Source organism: Somniosus microcephalus, unplaced genomic scaffold, assembly GCF_052327205.1.
Source record: "Somniosus microcephalus isolate GS21.2 unplaced genomic scaffold, FLI_Smic_1.0 unresolved_chr8, whole genome shotgun sequence".
Taxonomy (NCBI): domain Eukaryota; kingdom Metazoa; phylum Chordata; class Chondrichthyes; order Squaliformes; family Somniosidae; genus Somniosus; species Somniosus microcephalus.
The window spans coordinates 35,193,624-35,217,738 of record NW_028225186.1 but is presented as its reverse complement, the minus strand read 5'-3'; the positions used below and the strand labels follow the sequence as shown (position 1 = coordinate 35,217,738).

Here is a 24,115-nt window from a genome sequence, read left to right as displayed (position 1 = left end):
GGTTCCTATTTTAGGGTAAGGTCCCCTTGACCTAGACTCCACCTCCCCCCAACTCACTGGAGTTTAGAAGAATGAGAGGGGATCTCATTGAAACTTATAAAATTATAACAGGATTAGACAGACTGGATGCAGGAAGGATGTTCCCGATGGTCAGGGAGTCCAGAACCAGGGGTCACATTCTAAGGATAAGGGGTAAGCCATTTAGGACTGAAATGAGGAGGAATTTCTTCATCCAGCGAGTGGTGAACCTGTAGAATTCTCTACCACAGAAGACAGTAGAGGCCAATTCATTAAATATATTCAAGAAGGAGTTGGATATATTTCTTAAGGCTAAAGGGATCAACTGTTATGGGGAGAATGCAGGGACCGGGTCCTGAATGTAGATGATCAGCCATGATCGCATTGAATGGTGGAGCAGGCTCGAGGGGCCGAATGGCCTACTCCTGCTCCTATCTTCTATGTTTCTATGTTTCTATTAGCCAAGGTATAGAATTCAAGAACTGAGTTGTTATGTTTGAACTGTATAAAACATTAGTTAGGCCACAGCTAGAGTACTGCAGACAGTTTTGGTCACCACAGTACAGGAAAGATGTTATTGCACTAGAGAGGGTACAGAGGAGATTTACTAGGATGTTGCCAGGACTGGAAAATTTTAGCTATAAGTAAAGATTGGATGGGGTTGGGTTTTTACTTTGGAGCAGAGGAGGTGGAGGGGAAACACAATTGAGATGCAAAAAATACTGAGGGGCCAAGATACAGTGTATAGGAAGGACCTATTTCCCTTAGCAGAAATGTCAATGATCAGGGGCGTAGATTGAAAGTAACTGGTAAAATGATTAAAGAGGAGTTGAAAAGAACCATTTTCACACAGAGAGTGGAGCGGATCTGGAAGTCACTACCGATCACATTAATAGAAAGCACTATGGATATGTACTTGAAGTGCTGTAACCTACAGGGCTACGGACCCAGAGCTGGAAAGTGGGATTTGGCAAAATATCTCTTTTTCGTCTGGCAAAGACCCAATGGGCCTAATGGCCTCCTTCTCTGGCGTTAATTTCTGTATTTCTATGATCTCCGCCCTTAATCTTCAATATTCCAGGGAATACAAGCCTAGATTATGTAATTTCTGCTCATAGTCTAACCTTTGGAGCCCTGGTAACCCACTCGTGAATCTGCACCGCACATCCTCCAAGGTGCAGTGCGCAGAACTGTACACAGAGGCCTAACCAGGCCTCTGTGTACAGCTGTCACACAACTTCCTTCCATTTATATTGTGCAGGGCAGTTGTCTAATAGTTTGCACCAGTCATTCCACCGTTGAACATTTACATTTGGCCAGCTGCGATGGCCGAGTGGTTAAGGCGTTGGACTTGGATTCCAATGGGGTTTCGCCACGCAGTTTCGAACCCTGCTCGCAGTGAATCTGCTGCAAATTCTTTATTTTATTTCATCGGTTCCTTGTGGAGATCACTGGCCCCGAAACTGATCAGAATTCCATCCACTGCACGTTATGACACTGATTAACACAAAGCTGTTGTTCCAATTGAAAACACTAATTTGTCATCAATTAGATATTGTGGATTTGTTTGAAACTATTTGCAAAGATCAGTGAGAAATTTACAAGTAAGAACACGTAAAAATTCCATTTAATAAGGAACCCTGCAATGTTTGGAAGGACAAGAGTGGAAACGCGGTTTGGTTTTCTAAAGTAGAATACAAATTAAAAAGTGTGTAAAAGGACAGCGGCAGGATTCGAACCTGTAATCTTCTGATGGCATCAAAATTTATACCAAAGTCAGACGCCTTACCCATTAGGCCACGCGGCCACACAAATATAAGCTAAACAAATCCTAATAATGAGTGATTAAACTCTGTCATTGTGTTCATTTCAATAACAACAGAGAATGCTGGAAACACTCAGCAGGTCAGGCAGCATCCAGTGAGGGAGAAACAGAGTTAACCTTTCAGGCCGAACCCTTTGTCAGAACAGGAAAAGGTTAGGGAAGAGGGATTTTTAAGCAGGGGTGGGTGGAGGTGAGGTAAGAACAAAGGGAATGTCTGTGATAGAATGGAAGGCAGGAGAGATTGACTGACAAAAGGGATGATGGTGCAAGGCAAAAGGAGAGGTAATAGGACAAGTTAACGAACAAAGGATGGCTCAAGATGAGGTGTGAATAATTATGGCAGAAACATTAACAACTGTCATGTCAGGAAATATGAGAACAAATTAAAAAATTAAAAGAAAAACAGGGGCCAATTTATAGCCTGAAATTGTTGAACTCGATGTTGAGTCCAGAAGGCTGTAAAGTGCCTAATAGAAAGATGAGGTGCTGTTCCTCGAGCTTACGTAGAGCTTCATTGGAACAGTGTATCAGGCCAAGGAAGGAGAGACCAGAGAGGGAGTGGAGCAGATAATTATAGTGACAGGCGACCAGAAGCTCGGGGTCACACTTGCCGACTGTTCTGCAAAGCGGTCACCCAATCTGCTGTTGGTGTCACAATGTAGATTCAGCGAATACAGTAACTAAATTGTAAGAAGTACAGGTAATCGTTGATTCACCTGGAAGGAGTGTTTGGTGCCCTGGGCGAAGTGAAGGAAGGAGGTAAAAGGGCAGGTGTTGCATCATCTGCACATGCATGGGATGGTGCTGGGCGAAGGAGAAGGGCTGTTTGCGTGATAGAGGAGTGGACCAGGCTGTCATGGAGAGAGCGGTCCCTTCGAAATGCTGAAAGGGAGGAGGGGAAGATGTGTTTGGTGGTGGGATCATGCTGGTGGTGGTGGAAATGGCGCAGGATGATCCGTTGAATGTGGAGGCGGATGGGGTGAAAGGTGAGGACAAGGGGGGAACCCTATTATGTTTCTGGGAGTGAGCGGAAGGGGTGAGAGCAGTAGTGTGGGAAATGGAACAGACTCGGTCGAGTGTCATGTCAACCATGGTAGAGGGTGATCCTCAGTTGAGGAAAATGGAAGACATACCGAAAGCACTGGTATGGAAGGTGGCCTCATCAGAACAGATGCCATGGAGACAGAGAAACTGGGAGAATTGAATATAATGGAATGGATAAATCCACAGGGACTGATAATCTACATCCTAGTGTACTTAAGGAAGTGGCCCTAGAAATAGTAGATGCATTGCTGGTCATCTTCCAAAATTCGATAGACTCTGGAACAGTTCCCATGGATTGGAGGGTAGCTAATGTTACCCCACTATTCAAAAAAGGTGGTAGAGAGAAAATGGGGAATTATAAGACTGACATCGGTCGTGGGGAAAATGCTATGTGGATGTGGTGTATTTGGACTTTCAGAAGGCTTTCGATAAGGTCCCGCATAAGAGATTAGCGTGTAAAGTTAAGGCACATGGGATTGGGGGCAAGTTACTGACTTGGATAGATTACTGGTTGGCAGACAGGAAGCAAAGAGTTGGAATAAACAGGTCTTTTTCCGAGTGGCAGGCAGTGACAAGTGGGGTACCGCAGGGATCGGTGCTAGGACCCCAGTTATTCACAATATACATTAATGATCTAGACGAAATAAATGGATGTAATATCTCCAAGTTTGCAGATGACACAAAGCTGGGTGGGCATGTGTGCTGTGAGGAGGATTCTGAGAAACTCCAATATGATTTGGACAGGCTGGGTGATTGGAAAGAAGCATGTCTGATGTAGTATAATGTGGATAAATGCGAGGTTGTCCATTTTGGTGGCAAAAACAGGAAGGCAGATTATTATCTGAACGTCAATTGATTGGGACAATGGGAAGTGCAACTAGACCTGGGTGTCCTTGTGCACCAGTCGCTGAAGGTAAGCATGCAGGTGCAGCAGGCGGTTAAGAAGGCAAATGGTATGTTGGCCTTCGTAGCGAGAGGGTTAGAATGCAGAAACAAGGATGTCTTGCTGCATTTGTACAGGGCCTTGGTGAGACCACATCTTGAGTATTGTGTGCAGTTTTGGTCGCCTTATCTGAGGAAGGATGTTCTTGCCATGGAGGGAGTGCAGTGAAGATTCACCAGACCGATACCTGGGATGGTAGGAATGACGTATGAGGAGAGTTTGGGTCGATTGTTCTTATACTCGCTGGAGTTTAGTAGAATGAGAGGTGACCTCATTGATACTTATAAAATACTAACAGGACTAGACAGACTAGATGCAGTAAGGATGTTCCCGATGGCCGGGGATTCCAGAACCAGGGGTCACAGTCTAAGGATAAGGGGTAAGCCATTTAGGACAGAGATGAGGAGGAATTTCTTCACCCAGAGAGTGGTGAACCTGTGGAATTCACGACAACGGAAGGCAGTTGAGGCCAATTCAGGAAATATATTCAAGAAGGAGTTAGATATATTTCTTAAGGCTAAAGGGAACAAGGGATATGGGGAGAAGGCAGGGACAGGGCCCTGAATTTGGATGATCAGCCATGATCTCATTGAATGGTGGAGCAGGCTCGAGGGGCCGAATGGCCTACTCCTGCTCCTATCTTCCATGTCTCTATGTTTCTATGTTTCTATGAGTCCTTACAGCAAGTGTGGTGGGGCTAAGTGTGGTCCAGGTAGCTGTGGGAGTCAGTGGGCTTATAGTGGATGTTGGTCGATTGCCTAGCCCCAGAAATGGAGACAGAGAAGTCGAGGAAGGGAAGGGAAGAGTCGGAGATGGACCATGTGGAGGTGAGGGAAGGGTGGAAATTGGAAACAAAATGAAAGAAATAATCTAGTTCAGGGCGAGTGCAGGAAATAGCACCAATACAGTAATCGATGCACTGGAAAAAGAGGTGAGGAAGGGGACCTGAGTAGGACTGGAGCAAAGAATGTTCCACATGCCCCACAAAAAGGCAGGCATAGCTGGGGCCCATGGAGGTACCCATAGCAACACCTTTAATTTGGAGGAAGTGAGTGGAATCAAAGGAGAAGTTGTACAATGTGAGAACAAGTTCAGCCAGGTGGATGAAGGCGGTGGTGGATGGGGACTGGTGGGGCCTCTGTTCAAGGAAGAAGTGGAGCCGCATAAGGCCGTCCTGGTGGTGGATGGAGGCGTAGAGGGAATGGACATCCAGAGTGGAAAGTTGACGTTTGGGGCCAGGAAATTGGAAACTGTTAAAGTACGGAGGGTGTTGGAAGAGTCGCGCATGTAGGTGGGAAGGGACCGGACAAGTCGAGAAAAAATAGAGTGAAGATACGAATAAATCAGTTCTGTGGAGCAAGAACAGGCTGCAACAATTGGTCAACCAGGGCAGTCCTGTTTGTGGATCTTTGGAAGGTTGTGGAAGTGGGCAGTGCTGTGTTGAGGAACTGAGAGATTGGCGGCCATGGGGGGAAGATCTCCAGAGGAGATGAGGTCAGTGACAGTCTTGGAAACAATTGCTTGATGTTCAGTAGTGGGGTCATGGTCCAGGGGGAGGTAGGAGGAGCTGTCAGAGAGTTGCCGTTCAGCCTCTGGATGGTAGAGGATGGTTCTCCAAACAACAACAGCACCACCTTTGTTAGCAGGTTTAATGACAATGTTACGGTTGGATCGGAGAGAAAGGAGTGCTGCAAGTTCAGAGGGAGTTAGGTTGGAGTGGGTGAGGGGAGCAGGGAACTGGAGATGGCCGATGTCATTTCAGCCCCATTCTTTGCACTCCAAACCAACAGAGAGAGTAGACAATGGTAATGCAGTAGATGTAATTTATCCGGATTTTCAGAAGGCCTTCGATATCGTATCCCATAATAGACTGATGAACAAGGTCAGAGAATTCAGAGTCAGGTGAGAAGTAGCGCAATGGATTGCTGGCTGGCTTAAGGAGAGAAGGCAGAAAGTCCAACTACCGGGTAGCTTATTCACAGTGGCAGAAGGTGGGTAGTGGTGTTCCACAAGTATCAGAGCTGGAGCCACTGCTGTTCGCAATTTGTATTAACGATTTAGATATAGTAATCGGAAGCACAATTTATAAATTTGCAGATGACACCAAATTGGGGTGATATTCAATACTGAGGAGGACTGCAACAAGTTGCAGGAGGACATTAATAAACTTGCAGAATGGGCATGGAATCGGCAAATGAATTTGAACACAGATAAGTGTGACGTATTTCATTGTGTTAGGAAGAATAGGCAGGTCACTTATTTCTTGGAGGGTGTGAGTTTAGGTGGGGTAGAGGAACAAAGGGATCTCGGAGTACAAATACACAAATCACTGAAAGTTGTTCCATATATAAAGCAAACCAAGCACTGCGGTTTATTTCTAGAGGATAGAAATGAAAAGTAGGGAAATTATGCTAAACCTGTAACAAACCTTGGTTATACCAAGGGTATAGAGAAAATTTACAAGGAAGATACCAGAAATGTGAGGGTATACATACCAGGAAAGGATTTACGGGCTGGATCCCTTTTCTCTTGAAAGAAGAAGGCTGAGAAGTGAGCTAATAGAGATCTTTAAAATTATGAAAGGTTTTTACAGAGTGAATATAGAGAGAAAGTTTCCACTTGTGGGGAAGAGCATAACTAGAGGCCATCAATATAAGATAGTCAGCAAGAAATCCAATCGGGAATTCAGCAGAAACTTCTTTACCCAGAGTGCTGAGAATGTGGAGCTCGCTACCACAGGGAGTGGTTGAAGCGAATTGCATAGATGCATTTTAGGGGAGGCTAGGTAAGCACATGAGGGAGAAGTGAACAGAGGGTTGTGCTGATAGATTTCGACGAGGAAAGACGGGAGGAGGCTCGAGTGGAGCATAAACGTCGGCATGGACTGGTTGGACCGAACGGTCTGTTTCTTGCGATATGTTAATAATGAGTGATTAAACCCCGGGATTGTATTTATTTCAGTTCTATTCTTTGCACTCCAAGCCAATAAGCGGCTGTGAACCGTTCACTGATTGAAATATGAGAAGTCCCGATGGATCTGGAATTGTTCATTTAATGTTGGAAACGCTACACAGGTCATAACTCAGGATTTCCAGCTTTGCTTCAAAGTATTACAGGTCCCGTGTGAGTTTCCATCCAAAATTTTCAAAAAATAACAAAATAAAGAAACTACCCTCTCTAACAAGAAGCAAATAATCTTTATGGGAACCGAACCCGCGACATTGCTGTTATTTGCATCACAGTCTAACCAACTGAGCTAACCAGCCTTTTGGATTGTCTTATTCAGTTTATTTATGGTTGATTTTCCTTTTTTGTCGGCTCATTCACTTTTTTCTCAGCAGGCTCTAAAATAAAGATTTGTATTGATAGAGTCTTTTATAAGAATGGTTACTGCACAGAAGGAGGCCATTCGGCCCGACGAGCCCGTGCCGGGTCTCTACAAGATCACTTCAGCTTGTCCCACTCACCCGCCCTTTCCCTGCAGCCCTGCAATGTTTTTCCCTTTTGAATGCCACTCTTGAATCTGCCTGCACCATTCTTTCAGTCACTGCACTCCTGATCATGACCACAACATTTGTATTTCTTTATAGAAGCGGGGACACTGCAGTAAAATAAAGCAAATTGCAGCAGATGCTGGTTCTGGAATTGTTCATTAAATGCTGGAAACTCTCCACAGGTCAGGGAACATCTGTGGACGTCGAAACACAGCGTTAACCTTTCAGGTCCATGAGCTCTCGGCAGAACTAACTCGGCAGCTTTGCATCAAAATATTACAGGTCCCATGTGACTCTCCTTCCAAAGTTTTTAAGCTGCTCAAGAAGAACAAAAAGAGACTAATCTCAAAACAAAAATATTAATGGCCCATATGGGGATCGAACCCGCAACCTTAGCATCATTAGCATCACGCCCTAACCAAATGAGCTAACCGGCCATCGGATTTGATGCATATCTGTATGCTTATATTTTCGAGACTCCATCTGACAATTTCCTGTATTAATCTTTCAGCATACAACCTGCAGTTGTCAATCATACACTATCCGATCGGCAAATACTGTACATATGTCACTCTGTGCCGCACATGACAACAGCCAACACAAGTGCTAGGCAATGGCCAGCTCCAACAAGCGAAAGTCGAACCACCGCCCCTTCACATTCAACAGCATAACCATCACCGAATCCGCTACCACCATCATCAACAACAACTTGCATTTATATAGCACCTTTAACGTAGTTAAACGTCGCAAGGCGCTGCACAGGAGTATTTTCAGACAAAACATTTGACACCAATCCACATAAGGAGAAATTAGGGCAGGTGACCAAAAGCTTGGTCAAAGAGATAGGTTATAAGGAGCGTCTTAAAGGAGGAAAGGGAGGTGGACATGTTTAGGCAGGGCAATTCCAAAGCTTAGGTTGGGAAAGGTGGAGCGGTTATACTCAGGGATGCTCAAGAGGGCAGAATTAGAGGAGCGCAGATATCTCAGGGGGTTGTGGGGCTGAAGGAGATTAAAGAGATAGGGAGGGGTGAGGCCATGGACGGAATAGAAAAGCAAAATATTATTAAAATGGAGAGAGACTACAGAATGCTGCGGTTAAGAGGGATCTGGGTGTCCTCGTACATGAAACACAAAAAGTTAGCATGCAGTAATTAAGTAGGCAAATGGAATGTTGGCCTTTATTGCAAGGGGCATGGAGTATAAAAGTAGGGAAGTCTTGCTACAACTGTACAGGTGAGGCCACGCCTGGAGTACTGCATACATTTTTGTTCTCCTTATTTAAGGAGGGATATACTTGCATTGGAGACAGTTCAGAGAAGGTTCTCTAGGTTGATTCCTGGGATGAAGGGATTGTCTTATGAGGAAAGGTTGAGCAGGTTGGGCCTATACTCATTGGGGGTTAGAAGAATGAGAGGTGATCTTATTGAAACATATAAGATTCTGAGGGGGCTTGACAGGGTAGATGCTGAGAGGCTGTTTTCCCTCATGGGGGAATCTAGAATCAGGTGGCATAGTTTCAGAATAAGGGTTTGTCCATTTAAGACGCAGATGAGGAGGAATTTCTTCTCTCAGAGGGTTGTGAATCTTTGGAATTATCTACCCCAGAGAGATGTGGAGCCTGAATCATTGGTTATATTCAAGCCTGAGATAGACAGACTGTTGAACAATCGGAGAGTCAAGGGTAAAGGGGGAACAGGCAGAAAAGTGGAGTTGAGGCCCAGATCAGATCAGCCATGACCTTATTGAATGGTGAAGCAGGTGCGAGGGGCCAAATGGCCTACTCCTGCTCCTATTTCTTATGTTCTTATGTTCTTATAAGGGCAGCAGTTGCATGGGAACACCACCACCTCCAAGTTCCCCTTCAAGTTACACAACATCCCGACGTCAAAATATATCACCATAACTTCATCGTCGCTAGGATAAAATCCTGGAAATCCCTCCCTAACAGTACGATTGGAGTACCTTCACCTCATTGACTGCAGCGGGTCAAGATGGCTTCTCACTACCACCTTCTCAAGGCCAATTAGGGATGGGCAATTAATGCTGGCTTTGCCAGCAGCGATGCCCAAATCCTAGGAACAAATTAAATTAAATTAAAATAGTCACGACTGGATGTGGCAGGATTGCATAACTTTGATCTGATCCGTTGGTTGTTGGATCGCTTCGTTCTGTCGACACATGCGGTTTCCATAGCTTAGCATGTGTGTAGTCCTGTGTTTTAGCTTCATGAGGTTGGCACCTCATTTTAGATACGCCTGGTGCTGCTCCTGAAATGCTCTTCTTCACTCCTCATTGAACCAGGGTTGGTCCCCTGTCTTGATGCTAATGGTAGGGTGAGGGATATGCCGGTCCATAAGGGTACCGATTGTGGTGGAATACAATTCCAAAACTGAGGCCCCCTCTGCCCTCTCGGGTGGACATAAAAGATCCCATGGCACTATTGGAAGAAGAGCAGGGGGTGGTGAGCTTTGCCCCGGTGTCCTGTAGCCAAAATTTATCCTCAAATCAACATCACTAAAACAGGTTATCCTCGATTATCACATTGTTGGAGCTTGCTGTGCATAAATTGGCTGCTGCTGTTTTTCCTACATTACAACAGTGACTACAACTTCATTGGCTGTAAAGTGCTTTGAGACGTCCTGAGGTGAAAGGCACTGTTGAAATCAGAGTCTTTCTTTTACAGCCTTCGAAGTCAACTGACAAATACCAAAAATCAACATAAATTGAATTTAACAGCAAATTGTGTGAAGTCAGGATGGTTAGCTCAGTAGGTTAGAACGTATTGCTAATCACGCCAAGCTCGCGGGTTCGATCCCCGTGCGGGCCATTTACTTTTTGATGGTGTGGGTCGTTTCTTAATTTTGCTATTTGCTGAAAAGATTGGAGCTGCAATACTTTGAAGCAAAGCTTCAAAACCTTAGTTCTGCCGAGAGCTCAAGGAACTGGAAGGTTGACCCTGTATTTCTCTGTCCGCAGATGTCATCTGATCTGCGAGCTACTGCTAGTGCCCGCGTGGCCTAATGGATAAAGCATCTGACTTTACTATTAATGCTGAGGTTATCAGAAAATTGCAGGTTCGAGTCCTGTCGTAGTCTTATTACACACTTTTTAATTCTTGTTCAGTTTTATAAAACCAAACCGTGTTCCCACTTAGTAGCTGAAGGTGAATCCCTACCAAACGCTGCAGGGCTCTTTATTAATTGGTTTTTTGATGCTGCTTTGTCTGTGTATTGCTCACTAGTTCCCAACAAATCCACAATATCTAACTAATGCCGATAATTTATTAGTGTTTCAATTGGAACAACAGCTTTGGGTTAATCAGTGCAATAAAGTGCAGTGGAGGGAATTCTGATCAATTTCGGGGCCAGTGATCGCCACAGGGAGCAGATGAAATAAAATAAAGAATCTGCATCAAAGTCGCTGCGAGCAGCTCGAATCTGTGCAGGGAAACCCCATTGGATTTCAAATCCAACTGCCTTAACCACTCGGCCATCGCAGCTGCACATTAGCTGTATGAAAATACTTCCTACTGTGAGTGAGTCAGGAAATAGCTCAGAGAAGACAGGTCACAACAACTCACCGATAAATTCATCAGGGAATTCAGGATTAACTTCTTTGCCCAAAGAGCGCTGAGAATGCAGTAGTTCAGGCGAATCCGACAGATGCATTTAAGAGGAAGGGAGAAAGGAATAGAAGGATATGCTGATAGGACTTTTTTTAATTCGTTTATGGGATGTGGGTGCGCTGTCAAGACCAGCATTAAATTCCCATCCCTAATTGCCCCTTCAGAAGGTTGTGGTGAGCCGCCTTCTTGAACCGCTGCAGTCCGTGTGGTGAAGGTGCTCCCACAGTGATGTTAGGGAGGGAGTTCCAGGATTTTGACCCAGCGACGATGAAGGATCGGCCGAAATACTTCTAGTCAGGATGGTGTGTGACTTGCAGGGGAACTTGGAGGTGGTGGTGTTCCCATGCGCCTGCTGCCCTTGTCCTTCTAGGTGGAAGAGGTTGCGTGTTTGGCAGGTGCTGCCGAAGAAGCCTTGGTGAGTTGTTGCAGTGCATCTTGAAGATGGTACGCACTGCAGCCACGGTGCGCCAGTGGTGGAGGGAGTGAATGTTTAAAGTGGTAGATGGGGTGCCAAACAAGCGGGCTGCATTGTCCTGGATGGTGTCGAACTTCTTGAGTGTTGTTGGAGCTGCATTCATCCAGGCAAGTGGAGAGTACTCCATCGGACTCCTTACTTGTGCCTTGTAGATGGTAGAAAGGCTTTGGGGAGTCAGGAGGTGAGACACCCGATGCAGAATCACGTGGAGTGAATCGAATTGGCTGAACACTGGCTTCTGTGATGGTGGGGACCTCAGGAGGAGGCTGATATGAATCAGGCCTGGTGGTCCGTCCAGTTACATTGTTATTATTTTGTTTCGTAGCGGTTTGTTACAACTGAGTGGTTTGCTAGGCCATTTCACAGGGCAGTTAAGAGTCAACCACATTGCTATGGGGCTGGAGTCACACAAAGGCCAGACCAGGTAAGGACGCAGATTTCCTTCCCTGAAAGACATTAGTGAACCAGATGGGTTTTTATGACAATTCGATAGTTTCATGGTTACCATTACTGATTCTTGTTTTTTCGGGGGGTGAGGAGAAATAGAGAAGGAGGAGCCTCGTGTGGAGACCAGTTCGTGCAAATGGACTGTTTCTGTGGGGCAGACTTTATAATATTATGTAACATCCGCTTTAATCAGACACAGAATGATCCGGGACTGACAGCACATCCGTTTTAAACAGACACAGAATGACCAGGGACTGACAGAACATCCCTTATAAACAGACACAGAATGAGCCGGGACTGACAGAACATCCCTTTTAAACAGACACAGAATGATCCAGGACTGACAGCACATCCCTTTTAAACAGACACAGAGTGATCCGGGACTGACAGCATGTCCCTTTTAAACAGACACAGAATGATCCGGGACTGAAAGTAGATCCCTTTTAAACAGACATGGAATGCTGCCTGACCTGCAGAGTGTTTCCAGCATTTCATCTGTTTATATTTCAGATTTCCAGCATCAACACTATTTTGCTTTTGTAATGCACTTTTATGTAATTGGCACTGTGGCGCAATGGATAGCGCATTGGAATTCTAGTTGTATGACAGATTAAGACATTCAAAGGTTGTGGGTTTAAATCCCACCAGAGTCAGATTTTGGATCAGGGTTTGGTGTTTCCTTCACCGAAGATACATTTTGCAGTAAATCGCTAATTCAGAGAAGGGAATCTGCCGCCCCGACACTTTCCCTCTGAGTCCTCTCAAACCCTGACTCTGTTACACAGGAGCAGCAGGAGGCCATTCCGTTCCATGGCCGTTTTACATCGGAACAGGAGGAGGTCATTCAGTCCCATGGCCGATTTACATAGGAACAGGAGGAGGCCATTCAGTCCCATGACCCTTTTACGTAGGAACAGGAGAAGGCCATTCAGTCCCATGACCCTTTTACACAGGAACAGGAGGAGGCCATTCAGCCCTTCGAACCTGTTACACAGGGACAAGAGGAGGCTTTTAATGCCTCGAGCCTGTTGCATTGGACAGGAGGAAGCCGTTCAGCGATACAAGATCTGTACAAGAACAGTACAACTCCATTCAGCCCCTCGAACCTGTTACATAGGATGAAGAGGAGGCAAATCAGACCCATGATCCAGTTATAAATGAACAGGAGGAGGCAATTCAGACCCACAAGTCTGTTTCACAGGAAAACCAGGAGGCCATTCAGCCCCTCAAACCTGCCACACATGAACAGGAGGAGGCCATTCAGTCCCTCAAGCCTGCTACACAGGAACAGGAGGAGGCAATTCAGACACACGAGTCTGTTATACAGGAACAGGAGGAGGCCATTCAGCCCCTCAAGCCTGTTATACATGAACAGGATGAGGCCATTCAGCCCCTCGAGCCTGTTATACATGCACAGGAGGATGCCATTCAGCCCCTCGAGCCTGTTACACGGTAACAGAAGGAGGCCATTCAGCCCCTCAAGCCTGTTACACAGGAACAAGAGGAGACAATTCAGACACACGAGCCTGTTATACAGGAACAGGAGGAGGCTATTCAGCCTGTCGAGCGTGTTATACAGGAAAAGGAGGAAGCCACTCAGCCCCTCAAGCCTGTTAGACAGGAACAGGAGGAGGCCATTCAGCCCCTCGAGCCGGTTACTCAGGAATAGAAGGAGGCCATTCAGCTCCGCAAGCCCATTATACATGAAAAAATGGAGGCCATTCAGCCCCTCGAGCCTGTTATACATGCACAGGAGGATGCCATTCAGCCCCTTGAGCCTGTTACACAGGAACAGGAGGAGGCCATTCAGCCCCTTGAGTCTGTTATACAGGAACAGGAGGAGGCCATTCAGCCCTTCGAGTCTGTTATAAAGGAACAGGAGGAGGACAATCAGTTTCTCGGGTATGTTACACATAAACAGGAACAGGCCATTCAGCCCATCGAGCCTATCAAACAGGAACAGGAGGAGGCCATTCAGCCCCTCGAGCCTGTTATGCAGGAACAGGAGGAGGCTATTCAGTCTGTTAAGCCTGTTATGCAGGAAAAGGAGGAAGCCATTCAGCCCCTCAAGCCTGTTACACAGGAACATCATGGGCAAGGAAACCTCCTGCTGATTACCACCTACCACCCTCCCTCAGCTGATGAATCAGTACTCCTCCATGATTAAAGCAACTACTAGCATGCACACATCTATAAACTTAACTCTATAGAAATGGGGAACACACGGCACATCGTGAAAGGGGCAACACATTACAATTACCCTTAACCCCCTCCCCTAAACCTAACTAAGTTTCGATTTGAGAGACTCGGGATCATGCTCACCACTTTAAGAATTGCGAAAAAAGCTTTGCAGCCTTTCAACACAGCTTTCCATCGTCACATGGGTTTGGAAGTTTCTGGCGCAACTTGTTTTCCTCTTGGTTCTCCTGCGAGGAGGCAGCCAATACAGCCTTGGTGAGCGCTCACCACGGATGGATCCATTACCGATGTGATGTTGAAGAACTGGAGTACCCGGGCCCTGAGTGTCTTCTTCTCCGGCCTAGGTCATCGATGATCTCCCGACAAAAGTACCCGGGCCTCCCTCGTCGTCTTCCCATCGTGGCCGAGCCTTGCCTGGCCGAGCTGGCTTCCAAGCCGAATTCTTCTCGTCGTCTTCTTGTCATGGCCGGGCCTTGCATGGCCGAACCTCCCAAAGTCGCGAAACACATGGCTGAACACCCCGCTGGACACCGTTTACCGAACCACGAAACAATCACGTTCCGTACCAAAGCAGAAGAGTCGAAGCAGAAGAGTCGAACCCCTGATGGACTTTACTCAATCCACAGTTATACTTTTTGGAACATTCTGATCTCCCGCCAAATCATAGTCCTGTCTTTGTAATAATTTTGGCGGGCAGAACTCTCTGCAGGGGTGTTTTGTCTTCATAACGGGAGTCGGTGATAGCTTAACTGGCCTTCCTGGGCCGATAATGTCTTTGCATTGTTACCGCAACTTGGTTTGTATATTAGCAAAATACTGCAGATGTTGGAAATCCGAAATAACAACAGAAAATGCTGGAAAAACTCAGCAAGTCAGGCAACATCCGTGGAGAGAAATTTGAGTTGACGTTTCGGGTTTGACCCTTCTTCAAAACTGGAGAGAAAAGGAACTAGATCGAAGGCAGGGCTGCGATCAGACAGAAGAATAAAAGAACCAAAAGAAGTAAAAGAGATTAGAAGCTAGACGAGATGGTAATAGGCTGTGATTAGGTGTAAAGTGTACTGGCAGGGCAAAAGATATCTGCCAGGTGTGAGAGAGATACAAAAGGAAAGGGGGGGGGAAAGGAAAGGAGTGGAAAAATATGAGTGAAAATGAAATAGGGGCCGAGGTTATGATCTTAAATTGTTGAACTCGATATTGAGACCGGAAGGCTGCAGAGTGCCTAATCGGAAGATGAGGTGCTGTTCCTCGAGTTTACGTTGAGCTTCCGTGGAACAGTACAAGAGGCCAAGGACGGTGAGGTCCGAGTGGGAATGGAGCGGTGAATTGAAATGACAGGCGACCGGAAGCTCGGGGTTACCCTTATGGACTGAACGGAGGTGTTCCGCAAAGCGGTCACCCAATCTGCGTTTGATCTCCCCAATGTAGAGGAGACCACATCGTGAGCAGCGAATACAGTATACTAGATTGCGAGAAGTACAAGTAAATCGCTGTTTCACCTGTGGAACACCACTAGTTACTGATTGCCATCCCGAGAATAAACCATTTATCCCAACTCTCTGTTTTCTGTTGGATAGCCAATCTTCCACCCATGCCAGTACATTGCCCCCAATCCCGTGATTTTTTATCTTGTGCAGTAATCTTTTGTGTGGCTCCTTGTCAAATGCCTATTGGAAGTGCAAATACACCACATCCACTGGTTCCCCTTTATCCATTCTGTTTGTTACGTCCGCAAAGAATTGGAGCAAATTTGTCAAACTTTGCTGACTCTGTCCGATTAAATTATGCTTATCCTAATGTCCTGTTACTGCTTCCTTAATAATGGACTCCAACATTTTACCAACCACAGATGTTAGGCTAACTGGTCTATAGTTTCCACCCTTTTGTCTGCCTCCCATTTTAAATAAGGGCGTTACATTAGCAGTTTTCCAATCTGCTGGAACCTTTCCTAAATACAGGGAGTTTTGGAAAATTACCTCCAATGCATCCACAATCCCTACCGCTACTTCTCTCAAGGCCCTACGATGTAAGCCATCAGGTCCAGGGGATTTATCCGACTTTAGTCCCATTATCTTACCGAGTACCGAGATTTTAATCGTGTTTAGCTCCTCCCCCCCTATAGCCCACTGTTTGTCCAGTGTTGGGATATTTTTAATGTGCTCTACTGTAAAGACTGATACAAAATACTTGTTCTGCATTTTTGCCATCTCCATGTTCCACACCACTAATTTCCCAGTCTCGTCCTCTAAGGGACCAATATTCACTTCAGCCACACTTTTACTTTTTATATAACTGTAGAAACTCTTGCTATCTGTTTTTATATTTTTTGCTTGTTTACTTTCATTATCTATCTTCCCTTTCTTAATTAATCTTTTAGTTATTCTTTGCTGGCTTTTAAGTGCTGCCCAATCTTCTATCCTTCCACTCTTTTTGGCTATTTTATATGCCCTCGTTTTCAGTCAGATACTATCCTTTATTACTTTATTTAGCCACAGATGGCTGTCTTCTCTTTTACGCCGCTTTTTCCAAACTGGAATATATCTTTCTTGAAAGTTGTGAAATATCTCCTTGAATGTACACCACTGCTCATGTACTGTCTTACACTTTAATCTATTTTCCCAGTCCACTTTAGTCAACTTTGCTCTTATACCTTCATAGTCTCCTTTATTTAAGCTTAGTACGCTGGTTTGAGATCCAACTCTCTCACGCTCCAACTGAATTCGGAATTCAACTATGTTATGGTCACTCATTCCAAGGGGATCCCTTACTAGGACATTTTTTATTAATCCTGTCTCATTACACAGGACCAGATCTAAGATTGCCTGCCCCCTGGTTGGTTCAGTTACATACTGCTCAAGGAACCCGTCCCTCAAGGCTGCCTGCCCAATTTGATTTGTCCAGTCAATATGAAATATAATATCGCCCATGATTATAGCTGTTCCCTTATTCCAATCCCCAACCATTTCCTGATTTATACTTCGACCAACAGAGTTGCAACTGTTAGGAGGCCTATAGACCAAGCCCACCAGTGACTTTTTCCCCTTATTATTTATTATTTCCACCCAAACTGTTTCACTCTCCTGATCCTTTGACCCAATATCATTACTCACTATTGCAGTGATTCCATCCTTTATTAACATAGCCACCCCACCTCCCTTTCCTTCCTGTCTGTCCTTCCTAATTGTCAAATGTCCCTGTATGTTTAGTTCCTAGTCATCGTTAGCTTGCAGCCATGTTTCTGTAATGGCCATCAGATCATACTCATGTGCAGTTATTTGTACCATCAACTCATCTATTTTGTTAGGAATGCTGCGTGCCTTCAGATAAAGAACTTTTAAATATGTTTTGTGACATTTTCTTCCTGCATTTACCCCCTTTCCTATTTTACCTTTATCTTTCTACATCCTGTCCCTTCCTGACACGCTCTGGTTTTTAATTCCCCCACTGCTACCTTGCTCCTTTGCCTGGTCTGCTGACCTTTTTATTTTTCGGTCTTTTGAAACCTCTCCCCCACTAATTAGTTTAAAGCCCTCTCTACAGCCGTAGTTATTCAACTTGCCAGGATACTAATCCCAGCACTGGACAAGTGAAGTCCATCCCAACGGAACAGCTCTCTCCTGTCCCAGTACTGGTGCCAGTGTCCCAAGAAGCAAAACCCATTTATCCCACACCAGACTTTCAGCCACGCATTTAACACTCTGATTTTATTTACCCTCGCCAAATTTGCTCGTGGCTCAGGTAGTAATCCAGAGATTATTACCCTTGTAGTTCTGCTTTGTAGTTTGTCCCCTAGCTGCTCATAGCGGGGCTAGAAAATGCTCCAGAGACCCAGGTAGGCCTCAGTGCAATGGCGGGAATTTCAGCGGCAGCAGCGGGGCTATAAAAGGCGCCAGAGTCCCAGGTAGTCCTCAGTGTGTCAGTGGGAATTTCAGCGGCAGCGCGGCTATAAAATGCTCCAGAGACACAGGTAGGCCTCAGTGCATTGGCGGGAATTTCAGCGGCAGCAGCCGGGCTATGTAAGGCTCCAGAGACCCAGGTAGGCCTCAGTGTGTCGGTTGGAATTTCAGCAGCAGCAGCGGGGCTATATAAGGCTCCAGAGACCCAACTAGGCCTCAGCGTGTCGGCCAGAATTTCAGCAGCAGCAGCGGGGCTATAAAATGCTCCAGAGACCCAGCAAGGCCTCAGTGCGTCGGCGGGAATTGCAGCGGCAGCAGCGGGTCTATAAACGGCTCCAGTGACCCAGTTAGGCCTCAGTGCGTCGTCGGTAATTTAAGCTGCAGCAGCAGGGCTATAAAAGGGTCCAGAGACCCAGGTAGGCCTCAGTGCGTTGGCGGGAATTTGCGCAGCTCAGCGGGACTATATAAGGCTCCAGAGACAAAGGTAGGCCTCCTTGCATCGGCGGGAATTTTAGCGGCAGCAGCGGGGCTATAAAATGCTCCAGAGACCCAGCTAGGCCTCAGTGCATCGGCGGGATTTGCAGCGGCAGCAGCGGGGTATAAAAGGTTCCAGAGACCCAGGTAGGCCTCAGTGTGTCGGCTGGAATTTCAGCAGCAGCAGTGGGGCTATAAAATGCTCCAGAGACCCAGGTATGCCTCAGTGCGTCAGCGGGAATTTCAGCGTTAGCAGCGGGGCTATAATAGGCTCCAGAGACCCAGGTAGGCTTACCAGTCTCCTAACTCGGAACTCAGAGGGTCGGAGAGAAGTAAAAATTAATCGAAGTGTGACATCACCCGAAAGCAGGTAAGTGATGGGTTGGTGAGTATTTCTCTCTTTTTAAACGTTAACTCTGTGGTTTATAGTTTCTAAAGTATCTGTGGTGTAGCGGGGACTGTTTATAAACCAGGGCCCTTAAATATATTATTTAACTGTAGTGTAATTGGTCGGATTGATTTGATTTAATTTACTTGCAATTCATTAAAGTGTAAGTCATGGCAGGGCAGCCCAGTGCCGTATGCTCGTCCTGCGCTATCTGGGAACTCAGGGACACTTCCTGTGTCTCTGACAACTATGTGTGCAGGAAGTTTGTCTAGCTGCAGCTAATGGCAGACCGCATTGCAGCGCTGGAGCTGCGATTGGGTTCATACTGGATCATTCAGGAGGCTGAGGACATTGTGAATAGCACGTTTGAACCATTGGTCACACCGCAGGCAAAGGTTGGACAGGCAGAAAGTGAATGGGTGACCAACTGACAAAGTACTAGGCACAGGCAGGTAGTTCAGGGGTCCCCTGTGCACATCCCCCTCTCAAGCAGTAAAACCACTTTGAGTACTGTTGCGGCAGATGGCTTACCAGAGGAAGGCAGCAGCAGCCAACTATCCTTTGCACCAGAGGTGGCTCTGCTGCACAGGACGGGAGGAAAAAGAGGGGTAGAGCTACACTAATAGGGGATTCTATTGTAAGTGGAATAGATAGGCGTTTCTGCAGCCGCAAACGAGATTCCAGGATGGTGTGTTGCATCCCTGGTGCAAGGGTCAAGGTTGTCTCAGAGCAGCTGCAGAACATCTTGGAAGGGGAAGTGAAAAGCCAGTTGTCGTGGTGCATATAGGTACCAACGATACATGTAAAAAGCGGGATGAGGTCCTTAAAGCGGAATATAGAGAGTTAGGAGGTAAATTAAAAAATAGGACCTCAAAGTTAGTAATCACAGGATTTCTGTCAGAGTAGTCTTTGCTGCCACGTGCTAGTCAGAGTAGAAATAGAAGGATATTTCAGATGAATAAGTGGCTAGATGAATGGTGCAAGGGGGAGGTATTCAATTTCCTGGGACATTGGAAACGGTTCTGGGAGAGGTGGGACCAGTTCAATCCGGACGGTTTGGAGCTGGGCAGGGCCGGGACCGATGTCCTAGGGGGAGTGTTTGCTAGTGGTCTGGAGGAGTGTTTAAACTAAGATGGCAGGATGTTGGGAACCTGAGCACGGGGACAGAGGAATGGGAAAAAATGATAAAAGCAAAAGATAGGAAGGAGAAAACAAAAGTGGCAGTCAAAGAAATCAACGGTTTAACTCAAATATGGCCACAGTAAACAATAATTCTAATAGGTGTAAGTGCATTAAAGAAACAAGCCTGAATGCTTTGTGTCTTAATGCGAGGAGCATTTGTAATAAGGTGGATGAATTAGCTCCGCAAATAGAGGTAAACGAATATGATTTGATTGGGATTGTGGTAACATGGCTCCAGGGTGGCCAAGGCTGGGAACTCAACATCCAGGGGGATTCAATATTCAGGAAAGGTAAGCAAGAAGGAAAGGGAGGTGGGGTAGCATTGCGGGTTAAAGAAGGGATTAACACTATTGTAAGGAAGGATATTAGCTCTGATGATGTGGAATCTGTATGGGTAGTACTGAGAAATACCAAGGGGCAGAAAATATTAGTGGGAGTGGTATATAAACCTCCAAACAGTACTGCAGAGGTTGGGGATGGCATTAAAAGGGAAATTAGAGAAGCGTGCAATCAGGGCACAGCAGTCATCATGGGTGAATTTAATCTACATTTAGATTGGGCTAACCAAATTAGAAACAATAATGTGGAGGAAGAATTCCAGAGATCAGGCCATCTTACACGGGGTATTATGTGACGAGAAAGGATTAATTAGCAATCTTGTTGTATGAGGCCCCTTGGGCCGGAGCGATCATAATATGATTGAATCCTTCATTAAGATTGAGAATGAAGTCGTCGACTCAGAGACTAGGGTCCTAAATTTAAATAAAGGAAAGTACGATGGTCTGAGGCATGAGTTGGGTTGGATTGATTGGGGAATGTCACTCAAAGTGTTGACAGTGGATAGGCAATGGCAAACATTCAAAGACCGCATGGATGAACTATAGAATTAGTTCACCGCAGCTTGGCATTAAAATAATACAAAGAAGGTGACTCCACCGTGGATAACAAGGGAAATTAGGGATAGCATAAGATCCAAGGAGAGGTCATATAAATTGGCCAGAAAAAGCAGTAAACCAATGGATTGGGAGCAGTTTAGTATTCAACAAAGGAGGACAAAGGGATTAATTAAGAAAGGGCAGATAGAATATGAGAGTAAGCTATCAAGGAACATAAATACTGACTGTAAAAGCTTTTATAGATATGTGAAGAGAAAAAGATTGGTGAATTCAAGCGTAGGTCCCTTGCAGTCAGAATCAAAAGGAATTTATAATGCAGAACAAAAAAATTGCAGCCCAATTAAATACATATTTTGTTCTGTCTTCACGAAGGAGGACACAAATAGCCTCAAAGAGATATCGGGAAACATAGGGTCTGATGAAAGGGAGGAACTGAAAGAAATCAGTATTTGTAGGGATATGGTGTTAGGGAAATTGACGGGATTAAAGGCCGAAAATTCGCCAGGGTCTGATACTCTACATCCTAGGGTATTAAGGAAGTGGCCCTAGAAATAGTTCAGCTTTGCTGATCATCATCCAGCATTCAATGGAATCTGGAACAGTAACCATGGATTGGAGGGTAGCTAAAGTTACCCCACTATTCAAAAAGGTGGTAGAGAGAAAACGGGGAATTAGAGACCGGTAAGCCTAACATCGGCAGTGGGGAATATGCTAGAGTCCATTATAAAAGATGTAATAGCAGAGCACTTGGAAAACAGTGACAGGATCGGACAAAGTCAACATGGATTTACAAAAGGTAAATCATGCTTGACTGATCTACTGGAATTCTTGGAGGATGTAACTGGTAAAATAGATGAGGGAGAAACAGTGGATGTGGTGTATTTGGACTTTCAGAAGGCTTTCGATAAGGTCCTGCAAAAAGTGATTAGCGTGCAAATTTAAGGCATATGGACTGGGGGCCAGGTATTGACTTGGATAGAGAACTGGTTGGCGGACAGAAAGCAAAGAGTTTGAATAAACGAGTCATTTTCCGAGTGGCAGGCAGTGACTAGTGGGATACCGCAAGGACCCGTCCTAGGACCCCAGCTATTCACAATATATATTAATGATCTGGATGAGGGAATTGGAAGTATTATCTCTAAATTTGCAGACGACACAAAGCTCGGTGGGTGTGTGCACTCTGAGGAGGATGCTGAGAAACTCCAGGATGATTTTGACAGGTTGGGTGATTGGGCATAAGCATTGCAGATGCAATATAACGTGGATAAATGCGAGGTTATCTACTTTGGTGGCTAAAACAAGAAGGCAGTTCATTATCTGAATGGCAATAGATTGGGAGAAGGAGAAGTGCAAAGAGACCTGTGTGTCCTTGTGCACCAGTCGCTGAAGGTAAGCATGCAGGTGCAGCAAGCGTTTAAGAAGGCAAGTGGCATGTTGGCCTTGGTAGCGAGAGGGTTTGAGTAAAGGAACAACGATGTCTTGCTGCAGTTATACAGGGCCATGGTGAGACCAAATCTTGAGTATTGTGTGCAGTTTTGTTCGCCTTATCTGAGGAATGATGTTCTTGCCATGGAAGGAGTTCAGCGAAGATTCACCAGGCTGATACCTGGGAAGGCAGCAATGACGTATGAGTAGAGATTGGGTCGATTGGGCTTGTACTCGCTGGAGTTTAGAGGAATGAGAGGGGATCTCACTGAAATTTATAAAATTCTGACTGGACTGGACAGACTAGATGCTGGAAGGATGTTCCCGATGGTCGGGGAGTCCAGAACCAGGGGCCACAGTCTAAGGATAAGGGGTAAGCTATTTAGGACAGAAATGAGGAGGAATTTCTTCACCCAGAGAGTGGTGAACCTGTGGAATTCTCTACCACAGAAGGCAGTAGATGCCAATACATTAAATATATTCAAGAAGGAGATGCATATATTTCTCAAGGCTAAAGGGATCAGGTGCTTTTGAGGAGAAAGCAGGGACAGGGTACTGAATTTGGATGATCAGCCATGATCGCATTGAATGGCGGACAGGCTCCGGACCCCGAATGGCCTACTCCTGCTGCTATCTTCTATATTTCTATGTTTATTATAATCTGTTACATCTCTAACTTTTTCCCATTTTGATGAAAGCACATCGACCTGAAACGTTAACTTTTTTTCTCTAGCCACAGATGTTTCCTGACCTGCTGAGAATTTCCAGCATTTTCAGTTTTTATTTCAGATTTCCAGCATCTGCAATATTTTGCTTCATATTAGACCAAGTTATCAGCAATTGCTAGTGTGCACCCCTGGAGGTTGTATGTGCATGGTGCATGTCCGCAGGTCAGCATTACAAGTAACGGCAAGTGTGCGCACCCCCAGCAGGTCTAATGTGCGCGGGGCATGTTAACGGGACTGCATTAGAAGTAACGGCGAGTGTGTGCCCCCTGCTGTTCTAATGCGCATGGTGCACAAAGCCGATCTCCAGTAAAAGTAAAGGCGAGTTTGTGCCCGCTGCTGGTCTAAGGTGCACGGTGCATGTTAGCAGCTCTCCAGGATAAGTAACAGCAAGAGTGCGCCTACTGCTGGTCTAAGGTGCACGCTGCATGTTAGCAGGTCTGCAGTATAAGTAATGGCACGAGTGTGCCTCCTTCTGATCTAAGGTACATGGTGCATGTTAGCAGGTCTGTGGTATAGGTAACGGAGAGTATGCACTTCCTGCTGGTCTAATGTGCAAAGTGCATGTTAACCGGTCCGCTGTATAAGGAACGGCGCGTTAGCGCCCCCTGCTGGTCTAAAGCTCACATTGCACATTAGCCGGGCTGCAGTGTAAGTAACGGCGAGTGTTCGCCTCCTGCATGTCTAATGCTCACGGTGCACATTAGCCGGGCTGCCGTATAAGTAGTGGCGAATGTGCGCCCCCTGTATGTCTAAGGTGCACAGTGCATGTTAGCGGGACTGCTGTACAAGTAATAGCGTGGTTGCGCCCACTGCTGGTATAATATGCATGGTGCACGTTAGCCGGTCTGCAGTATAAGTGCGAATGCCAGAGCGCCCTCTGGGTGTTTAATGCAGAAAGTGCGATACGGTCAACCGTTGACGTGCGTGTGTTCGATAGTTATTTATTAATTTTTTAATAAAATATTTATGAAGACATTAAATTCCTGATATTGATATAATTCAACTCAGACAGAAAAATTGAGCGAATCTTACAGCGGATAATTTAGTCTATGGCTG

General features: G+C 45.7%; 1 non-coding gene across 1 annotated transcript; it reads left to right on the top strand.

The window, feature by feature from the left end:
• Positions 1–1,337: 1,337 nt before the first annotated feature.
• trnap-ugg (transfer RNA proline (anticodon UGG)) lies at positions 1,338–1,419 on the top strand. The gene has a single exon. It is a non-coding gene; the product is annotated as a tRNA-Pro (tRNA).
• Positions 1,420–24,115: the final 22,696 nt, after the last annotated feature.